Source organism: Microtus pennsylvanicus, chromosome 6 (genome assembly GCF_037038515.1).
Source record: "Microtus pennsylvanicus isolate mMicPen1 chromosome 6, mMicPen1.hap1, whole genome shotgun sequence".
In the NCBI taxonomy this organism is placed as follows: Eukaryota; Metazoa; Chordata; class Mammalia; order Rodentia; family Cricetidae; genus Microtus; species Microtus pennsylvanicus.
The window spans coordinates 30,995,943-31,007,441 of NC_134584.1; the positions used below are offsets into that span (position 1 = coordinate 30,995,943).

General features: G+C 39.4%; 1 long non-coding RNA gene across 2 annotated transcripts in view; it reads right to left on the reverse strand.

Annotated features, from left to right (window-relative positions):
- Window positions 1–7,918, reverse strand: part of LOC142851846 (uncharacterized) — a 61,551-nt gene extending 53,633 nt beyond the window's left edge. For both annotated transcript variants that reach the window (XR_012910878.1, XR_012910877.1), the window contains exon 1: window positions 7,716–7,918. This is a non-coding gene — a long non-coding RNA (uncharacterized LOC142851846). The remainder of the gene's footprint in view (window positions 1–7,715) is intronic.
- Between the last annotated feature and the right edge of the window lie 3,581 nt (window positions 7,919–11,499).

Consider the following 11,499-nt stretch of genomic DNA (forward strand, 5'->3'; position numbering starts at 1 on the left):
GCAAAATCAGTTAAAATCATGTCTATACTTGGTTTTCTCAAACTGACATCAAATTTCTCCTTCCTCTGCAAAACTATGTTTTCCTCCTGTCTACCCTTCTCTAACTACTGCAAGATCCCAAGTACTCTCAAATCCTATATGTCTACAAGAAAACACGCTGGTTCCAGGATATTCAACCAGCCGTGAGTTGAATGAGTGACGTGAAATGAATGACAGTTTTCTATTGCTATGGTGTTCTTCATCACCACTTCATTCTTTAACATGAAATAACCTTTCAATAAAAATTTTCTACAAGTCTACGATGAAGAGTTTACATGAGGTCAGCAGGGGAGCAACTTTATCAGTGGAAATTTTACATGAGGACCAGTATGATGTGAAATCAATCAGGGAATTACCTAGTTAAAACGAAAGCTGTAGATACAGAGAAGAGAAGCTTGGTGTCTGTTTAAAGGCCCTGCATCACAATCTCCACTTTCGTAGGTTGAGAAGAAATAAAGAGAAAAGAGTCAATGTCATGTCTTTAGTGTGTTCCCCCAGGTTCATGAAGGCATTTGAACATTTATTTCATGGTTGTTGGTGACGGTGTCATGTAACTCAAAATAGCCTCAAATGTATGCAGCCTAGGCTAACCCATAATGGCTGATTCTCCTGTTTCAAATCCCAACCGTCAGGATTACAGCTGTATACGAACATGCTAGGCTAGAACTTGGATACTTAGTCCCTGATACTACAATTTTTATAATGTGACACATAAGTGATGATTGGGCAACTGAGAAAACTGATTTCATTCTCATAACAAGTGGGTTTTTTTTTAATGATCTTGCCATCGGGCCATCTTTCCACCTATGTCATGGTGCATTCCGCCATGCTGCAGGGCAGCTGAAGACCCTCGCTGGATGCCAGCTGCTTTCAATCTCTCACCCTCTATGACTCTGAGTCAGATAAATACCTCTCTATGTATGTAAGGAGTTTGTACTGTGTGGTGTTGTATTATAGATGCCTAAAATGAAGTAAGCAGATGCAAAGTCAAGAGGAGGACACAGGGAAGAAAACAAGAACAACAAATGGGCCTGGAGAAATTAAGATCCCGCCATGTGCACTTAACGGCAGAAACCTGCTCTACAGCCCCGAGGTTCCCGTTAGTGAAGAGCAGACCTCCCAAGATCACTTCTAACACCCATCTCAATAACATCTTCTCTTATACAACACGTGGAACACGGGCATATTTTCTTAATACTTTAAGCACCTCCGCACTTCAAAGGATTTTCACTTTGAAGCTGTCACATACTCCCCATCCCACGCCCAAAAATAGAGCCAAGGTTTTTAGAAGATAACAATTACAGGAATTGTAAGTAAAAAATCACCCGAGGTCACAGCTCCAATTACTGCTTCGCACATGGAGAACCTGTGGCTCAAAGCAGATGTGACCTTCCCAGGACCTTTCAGTTAGGAGAGAGATGTGCTAGTAAACCAGAACAATGGAGAGCAGAGTGTCCACGCTCTCATGATGAGGATGAGGATGGACTTGTGAAGAGTCCCCGCTGACAAAGCCTGAGTTATCATCACCTTCCTTCTCCACTGTACTTTTGCAGCCTTGGCTTTGTCTTGTTGCCTCTTCCTGATAAGGGGGTTGTTTTCTTTTCGAGAATAAATAAACAGCGTGAACCAATAAATATCCTTTTATTGCAGTATTTTTTCCCAGAATATGGAATACCACACACAAAGAAACTTCTTTTCTCCAAAGCAATAAATATTTATTATAAGACACAAACAGCGCACTAAATAAAGTGTGGGTGCTTTTACTTTCTGTCAGTGCAATGTTTTCTCCAAGTTCATGGGGACATTGACCCAGAGTGGACACACAGCAAACAAATCTGAGTGATCTTGAGCACCAGTTTGGACACTGTGCTGGATAGTTTTATGTCAACTTGACACAAGCTAAAGTCATCTGAGAGGAGGAAACCTAAACTGAAAAGCTGACTCTGTGAGATTTGACTGTTGGCAAGTCTGAAGGGCATTTTCTTGATTAACTATTGATGGGGAAAAGCTCAGCCTATTGTGGCAGTTGCCATTCTCAGACTGGTGGTCCTGGGTTCTTTAAGAAGCAGGCTGGGCAAGCCCTGGGAAGCAAGTCAGTAAGCAGAACTCCTCCATGGCCTCTGCACTAGCTTCTGCCTCCAGGTTCCTTCCCTATGTGATTTCCTGCCCTCAGTGTTTTTGATGATTTAACTATTTGGTATTTGGAACTGTGAATGAAATAAACCCTTTCCTCCCCAAGTTGCTTTTGGTCATGGTGCTTCATCACAGCCATAGTAACCCTAACTAAGACAGACACTAATCCAACAGTCCATAGCACATGAGACCACTAACATCCCATGCCTTGGTGCCTATGGTCAGTTCTCTCCTTCACAGTTGTAGGAATTTCAGGGACCAAGTTGAGGTTTTCAGACATGCATGACAAGCACCATTACCCAATGATGCCTCTCTCAAACTCTGAATGACACTTATCTCATTCACCATTTAATCCAGTGGGAAGGGTTATAGTTCTTTTACTTATTTACTTTTATTTATTTATTCATTTATTCATGTGTTTGTTTATTTATTTATTTTGAGGTAGTTTTTTAAGGAGACAGGCTTTCCCTGTGTACAGTCCTAGCTGTTCTGGAGCACTTTGTAGACCAGGCTAGCCTCGAACTCACAGAGTTCTGCCTGCCTCTGCCTCCCGAGTGCTGGGATTAAAAGCGTGTAAAACTACACCTTTCTGGGTTGTAAATTCTTATTGCACACTACTGCATATTAAGATGCCCTATTGTGATTGTACAAGCTTGGCAACTTGACGAAAAGGTGAATAGTAATCATATCTTAATATAAAACAACTAATTTCAAATTTTTCAGCTACCTGTTGAGAGTCTGGCCGGCTGGCTCTTGCTCTTTGCTTTGCCCTCATCCTTTGCTTATTCTGTTACTGTTCACACTAGCGTCTTTCTGATAGGATAATATGGAAAAATAGATGATGCAGAACAATTAAAAAGGATATGAAGATTGGATGTCACACCTGGATACCATTAACCCTGGCTCTGTGAAACCCTAATCATGTCCACTGACTTGGCTGGCAAGCAAAGGGTAAAGAACTTTCCTGAAGCTGTACAACTTGCCCCAGGAAAGACAGCATCTCTGGTGTGGCTGCTCTTCTGGGCTCTGGACCTCATTTCCCCCTAAAGAACAAGTACTAAAGCCTTTATCAACACAAACTCCTTCATTGTTTATGAGGCCCTGTCTGCCAAGCACATAAAAATCTCAGATAGCAACCCTGTGCCTTCTCTTGCCCTAACAACACAAATCAATAGCTAATTTGTAGAAAAATACACTATCTGGGATGCAGAAATGGGGGGGCATGGATGTAATTAGGGTGACCCAACAGTCCAAGTGCAGGTTTTGCTGGTCCTCTTTGATGTATAATTGCAATAGGTTGATTTAGGTAACATTCTGCCAAAGGCAAGGAACATATTAGGTGGCCTTTGATGAAATTTCTAGCCTTATAAATCTGATTGTTGGTTCCATGCCCCTAAGAGGTGTGAAATTAAAAGGAGGTAGTTAGAGCAGCAAAATTGAGTTGCTTTGGAAAGCATAGTTGTTAAGACTTGAGGCACTATTTTTTTTAATGTTCATGCAATTTCCATTGTTATGAATAATTGTGATTCAAGAAGCTGGAAGAAATAAGAGATAAATATTTAGCCAATGTTTTCTGCTAAAAATCAATATAAGATATAAGTGATACTGGTCCCTTTATTGAATTAGTAATAATCTCACATGCAGAACTGCCTGCTGTTGTTTATCCACTAGGATATAATAAGCACCCTTTTATGCATATGACAAAGTGTTAAGAAGAGAAATTCAAGCTTGGAATGGTGGCAGACTCCTTAACCCTGGCACTCTGGAGGCAGATGCAAGTGGATCTCTACAAGCTGAGGCCTGCCTGGTTTATTTGGGAGTTTCAAATCAGATAGGGATACAAAGTGGGGTCTCACCTTTAAAAAATAATTAAACAAGGAAGGAAGACATTAGTCATCGACTTTAAATGCCTGTGTGTGTCACACACTGTTCAAATGACTGTGTGTGTGTCATACACTGAGTTTATGCCAACTGATAGGTCTCTAAAGTGTCATGGACAGAGTCTCTGATCAGGGTCACTGCCAGGGCTTACAGAAGCAGAAACCTGGACATTACAAAGTACCCAAGGCTTCACATCTCCAATCACATCAGAGGATCCCACAGTGATCCTCACGTACATGAGCTTTGATGTTGAGCTGTCATAGTGATGACCTCATAAGGCCTGAGGACAGGCAGAGAGTGATTCAATTCCACAGAGCAAAACTCATTCAAAGTCTCATTCCGTGTTTCCTGCCTCTACTCTAGTTCGCATGCCATTTGCATTCCTTTGGCTCATATAACTGAAAGGAAATTGCTATATGTTCCTGAATTGCCTTTATTAATAGCCGAGTCACACTTGATAGCTGAACACTGTAAAGATTTGGCTCCCCTGTTAAAGAAGTCAAATTACCTTTAGAATAACCCGAGTCAGCAGGTATTTGGAAGGGAGCTTTTTACTCCATTTCCGAACAATGTATTCTAAAGTACAAATTAATGTCAAACTTTAAGATCTGGGTGTTCAGCCTTGATGAAGATGGGGATATACTGGGGGAAAAAAAATCTCTTCTCCAGTTTGCCTGGACCATCACCCATCATTCCTGATTGACAGGAAGGTTCTCCTTTCTCTGATTCAAAGAGCGTTTTGGTTCTAGCTGAATAGCAAACAGCAAAGAGAAAGGAAAAGTCAGCTTTAGGAGCATTAATGAGATGAAAAGAGCTAAGGAAATCAGTGAATACTGTAGGCACTCATTTCCTTAGCTAGTCTCATCTCATTCTGTCACTATCATAATCTCAGGAAAAGCTATGATGAATTCCATGTTACAGTTGGAGAAAGGTAGTCTGTGACTCCTAAGTGGTAAACGCAATTCCAGTGTCCCCATTCTCCAGCTGAAGAAGCTGCCTTTGCCACATCACACAGTATGGTGCTTCTTTCAATGCAAACAGCCATCAAGGTGACCGCATGTGTGCTATATCGGGGAGCAAAGTACATAACCAGGGAGAGGGCTTTAAAGTCCACCAGCATGAGTTCGAATAAAGAATGTGGGCCTGTAACTAGATGCATTACCTTGAGCAACATCCCTTAATCTATTTGTGGCTCAATTTCCTTGTGTAGTAAAGAGGATACTATCTTCAAGGAGCAATTGAAATTAAGAAAGAACATTGTAAAAGCATCTCATACCGTAGCTAATGAATAAAAAATTTTTGTTTGTATTCTTCCTTTTAAAAAATCAATTAGTTCAATAAAAATATTTTTCTGAAAACATTGGGGAAGTTCATGAAGCAAATGGAGACTAAAGAAGAGGAAAGCATTGGATAGCTAAGCACTCCAGGGAAAGCAGAGGGGAATAAGATCGTTCGTAGGTGGAGCAAGAGTGCAGAAAGAAACAAAGTAGATGGGCGTGCCAATCAAACCTCTGCTTGTCAAATCTTCTGAGGTTGTTCTGATAAATAGTGATCTCTTCGGGATTGCCTTAGTGTCCGTGGCAACTGCTACAGGGCGTCCTTCCACGGACTCCTTCCTAATGGCGACATACTCAACAATCCTCCTAAGTGAAGGGTTTTTATCATACTCCTCTATACTGTAAAACCTGAAGGTGAAAGACATGTCTACCTGAATCCCATTGTTCCTCCAAACTATTTCTTCTCTCCATCCTTCAAAGCTTACTCTACCATCTGCTTTCTTGGTTTACCCCCTTTTCTGCCCCTTAACTGCTACTGTCACCTACAAACCATGGCCATCTATTGTCACTTGTTCCAGATTGTCTGTATTTTTCTTTTCACCCCTATTCCTTCTTGTTGAAACATCAGTGACATCAACACTCTGGTGTCTTGATTCCCTACCTCCTGTGTCCAACCATTAATTTCCCCTTTCCAGTCCAGTCTCCTAGTCCATCTTATTATTATTATCACTATTACATCCAATAGCCAAGACTCAAGTTTCTTATTTTGAACACCAGGCTCTAGCCCTTGAGCTAATTCTCCTTCTTTATATCCATGGCATTTCTACTTCCAATTGTAGACTTCCAACCCACTGAAAAGTAGCAGGCACACTACATTTCTTCTTGATCTTTCATCTCATCTCTTTCCTTATTTTCTTACCCAGTTCAAATTTCATTGATCTTTAATCAGAGTGGCTCTCTAAACACACCGTTTCATGCCCTATGTACACTCAACATACCCATTTGTCAAATATTCAATACCAGTAATATCTAACAATATACCTATTCTAAATCTCTATGCCTAAAAAACTGAATTTGCCAAAATAAAATGCATAATTGCATTGCTACCATATGGCTTCCTTTAAAGTTATAATTGCCAAAATCTTTTTACCAAATGCCTTCACTACAGGTGATTTTTCTCTCTGCTATATGCTCTTGTTCATCAGAGAGTCAAATTGGGTTTCTTCTCATTCTGTAACCATTTATCTATGATTTATTTGTGACTATCATACTGAGAGATTAAAGTACTTAGTTCTACAGCATGCCAGCCTCTTAACTTCCCCATTCCAGATGATATGGACTTCCCCCTACCTCAAATACATACTTATTGTTTATGTCTGGAGGACTATCTCTCACATCATCAGCCTCCATTTTAACTGTTCCTTCTGGAATCTCCACCTCCTGTCTTCCCAGTTCACTCTCTTTCGCGTGTACCTCAAGATTCTGAAACTTGTGGGCCGTTCATTCCACAGACCATACCATCTGCTCTTGTAAACATCCCTCTTTTCTTTCTATTAAATTTAGGCCCCAGGTTTCATCATTTAAATCACTCCTTCCATGCATACTCAGCTACCTGCTTCCTTTATAGCTGATAAGCAAGCACCCACATTTTTTGTTCCTACTCTGATAACAGCTACATGTCTGTCACTGAGCAGCTGAGTGTGGCGGGAGGTAAATCTAGAACTTATCTGATCTTAACCCTCAAAAGAGCAAGTACTGCCTAGCAACACTGTCCATTCCTCTGACACTCTCTCTCTTCAGACTCTTTTTTTCTTTTTCTTGTTTTCAAATATATTTTTTATCTTTGGTTGACACATAATATAATTGTATATTCTTAATAAGTATACTATATTTCAAAATGGGCACAATGTGTATCCAATCAAGGTAATTGCCCTACCCATCCTCTTAAATAGTTACCATTTCTTTGTAATAGGAACATTTAAAACCTTTTCTACCAGCAATCACAATACATACAATTAATTGCGGTCTCTCATAATTGGACATTGTGCTATAGAGCATGTGCTATATAGAGAACGATATTCCTCCTATAAATACACCCGTGTTAACCCTCCTTCTACCACTCCTCCATCGCCCACATTTCCCTAAGTTGCTGCTAAGCACTGTTTTATTATCCGCTTCTGACAGCAAATATTTTGGCTGCCACATATAAGGTTATTCAGAATTTTTTCAAATACTCCTTAAACTCAAGATTCCCTTGTTCTATCACCCATGGGGCATTTGTTAGTATCCCAAAAATGTCTCCTCCATCCTTCTTAGTGAAAATGACTGGTAATGATAACCCCACTGAAATCCATTTTTCAAGTCAGTAGTCTTGGTTATTTTTACCTTTGCTGGACTCCCCACATTCCATCAATTGGCAAGGCTGGGTTGTAGAATCTTCTCAACATGCAAGCATGGCGTGAATGGGTAGATGAGAAAAAACAGACAAGCCTGTGCAACTGCTTCGTGCCATGAAAGGAATTACCAGAAACTCTTCCTGAGAGTTCAAAGACATAATCACAGTGTTCGTTCTTAGCATGTCTTTGGGATCTCTTGTGAGGAAATGAAACCTGTGATAAAGTCAGCTGCTCAGATTTAAGACAAGAGTCCCTGCTTCTCAGATTTGATCACTTCCCCTTCAGTTACTGGCATGGTCGGCTTTGTGTTACTATTTTGAGATGCCTGATTTCTCTCCTGTTCATCAGTTCATGTAAGTCCTGGTTGGCATGTTAAACTTTTAAGTCATTGCTCTCCAAAGATCAACGTCTAGACTTCTGTAAGATGTTAGTTGCTGGACACTGACTTTGTAACTGGCTACTGGAGTGCAAATCTGAGAGCAGGAAAACAAAAACTAACTAAACTAGCTTTGTGTCCAAAAGAAAATACCAACTGCGCTGTATGGAAGCTGAAGGCGAGTGAACCACAGCAAACTGTTTCTGGCAACAACCTCTAAGAGAAGAAGAAAGAAGAAATAAGGGTTTTTTTTTTCAATTTATTATTTTGATCCAACTTTTCTATTTGTTTTTCAAACCCAATTCAATTTAAAATGTAAACCACTAATGTTTTTAGAAATAGGAAACATTAATTCACCTTTTGGTACACAAAGAGCATTAGTCCCTATAAAAATGCCTTGGATCATTGCTTTTTCAATAAAAACACTAAAATCTTGAGCCAGGCCTGACTCACATACTCATTAGCATCTTGGGTTTATTGATTGCTGTTCACATTCTTTCTAAGCCCTTTGAATCCAAAGAGAACTTACCAGATGTTAAATGTTCAAACCACTCACTCTAAGAAAATTTCGCCTAAGGCCCAACTCCACACACTGTGAGTCAATACTGAGACATTGAATCCTGACAAGGCCACCCTCACAGATATCCAATGGTCATGAGGGCAATCAAGAAGGCAGAAACACAGCCTGCCTCCCTCCCGTGAAATGATTCGGCTCAAAACCCTGTCGTCTAAGAAATAAATCACATCATTTCTGCTTCTTTTTCCGTTTGCAGTATGGGAAAGTTAATATAGATTGGAAGATAAAAGATACCAAAGAAAGCTATAAACACAAGTATGAAAGTACAGTAGAGACAAGACACCGGTGTCTGTTAAAGTCAGGACTGAGGATGTCACAGAATCTAGGAGGAGGAAGTTTCAGACGGTCATTGGACACTAGGGAAAGCTTCTGAGCAACTCTTGTCGTAGGTCCACTCAACAGAGAACAGAATAGTTAAGAACTTGAGTTTAGGGAATGAGATATGTATTATTACTTAATATTTATATTTAAATAATTATTTATATTAACAATAACGATGACAACAATATATAAACAAGGTAGTTTGCACCATTACTTCCTGTGGAAGTCATAGAAACTGTCACACAAGCTATCTGTGATCAATTCCCAAATAAGTCACTGAAGTTCAAGAAAACAGTTAATGACTATGTCTGTCCCATAGGACTTACATCAAGGCCATCAATAATAATAACTAACAGTAGTATTTATCCATGTTAGGCCCTGCTAAAGTACAGTCAGAGTATGAGGGCTTGGTCCCTAGAACAGTTGTGAGGTAGACAATATTGTTGTTTCCATGTGGAAGAGGAAACTGAGTGTCAGAAAGGTAACCCCAAGAGCTTGTTAGAAATACAGACTCTCTCAAGCCCCACCTCCTATTACTGAAGTAGAATCTGCTTTCAATAATACTGACTTAGTCTTATAATTATTAAAGATTTTAAGGCAACTGAGACCACCTTGTTGGAAGTAATAGAGGAATATGTTGGAGCTTCCAGGCCCCTCTTTCTAGCCACTGTGCTTTCTTGCCTCTTTGCATTAGATAATGTAAGTGTCTAATATATAATAAGCATCATCATATTTTGGGGGTGCTTTGTAAATCATTTTATTCAAAATGAACTTTCGAAAAACTGGCCTTATTGTCACCAAACACAGCAGATAGAAACTTATTGTTGATTTATAGAATATTAAGATTAAAATGGGACAGAAGGACCTAAGAAATCAAGTCTCACTTCTGTAGAAACTGCTAGGGAGATAGATATTGAGTAATTTGACTGAAGTGAATCAGTAAATGTGGGTGTGATAAGGACTGGAGCTTGAATATTTGCAGGTGGGTCAGTCTTCCACCAGGCAATCTCTGGGTTCTTTATTCTAAGCTATTGCACAGAACAAAAAAAAAGATTTTTGGGTAAGTATGCAATTAGCAGATGCCCATAGTTTCATATTACTGTTTAAAGTGCTTTATCAACCATGGAGGTTACTTCTAATGTCTATGAATATAAAATATCTTAAAATAAGCTTTTTCATAAACCAATTGCTTTCTGTTCAGTAGCAGATGTGTTTCATGGGCGTTTCCTGCCATTTGAACAGGGCACTGATGCAAAATTTATGTTGTGTAACACTGTAAACTTTGAGCAATAGTGTAACACTGCCCCCAGCACCACCAAGAATCTTCCTATCAGCATTAATCCTTACCATTCTATTCATGTTCATAGATAATTTTTAAAGGATGCCAATGCTTTGATCTTTTATAAATGATATCATATTTTCATAAATACTTGTCTTCTGATTAGTTAATCCAAGGTTTACTTCCTGTCTGCTATCTGCACACTGTTAGTCCTTTCACTTCTGTCAAAGGGACATCTACTCCTGACGGTCCTTTAATCCTTCTCTAGCTACATTCCTTCAAGATGCTCGATCATGCAAAGTACACGTAGATCAACCCTTCTGCACTGTACTGTACTCAAATTGTCCAAATATATTTTTACTAAAACCATTTCATTAACAAGTGTTGTTGAAGATGAATAAGATATTTTTTCTTTTTTAAATTAATTTTTTAAGTTAACATACAAAGTAATGAGCTGCATTATGGCATTTACACACACGCACACACATATATACACACACACACACATACACACACACAAAACACCACACACACAGAGATGGTACAGATAGAGAGAGAACAAATGCTGACAAGGTTGTGGAGAAAGAAAAACACTCATTCACTCTTGATGATAAAGCAAATTGGTGCAACCACTCTAGAAATCAATTTGTAGAATAAAAAAAAAACCAAAGACATCTACCATATGATTCAGGTATCCCACTTCTTGGTATATTCCCAAAGGGGTCAGTACACTACTCTAGAGATACTTGCTCACCCACATTTACCACCACCTTATTCCCAATAGCCAAGAAATGGAAACAAAGTTTTAACTGACGAATTAATAATGAAAATGATTGCGTATGCACAAAAGAACACTATTTCACTGTAAAGAAAAAAATGAAATTTGCAGGTAAATATATTCACCTAGAAAACATTATATTCAGTGAGACAGCCCAGACACAGAAAGACAAATTCCACATGCTCTCTTTCATCTGCGATGGTTAACACCACGTCTTCAGACATAATAACTACCAGTCCTAATTCAGAAACACCTGTTTCCAACATATGGCAGCCATCACAGAAAACCACAAGTGGACACAATGCAGAGATCAGTGAATCCCATCCCAATCAATACATCTATGTCACAACTCCTGCAGCTATGGCCCAGGGAACATCACAGAAAAGGGGACAGAAAGATTATACAACCCAGAATACCAGAAAGTCTGCTGTGAAACAGGCTC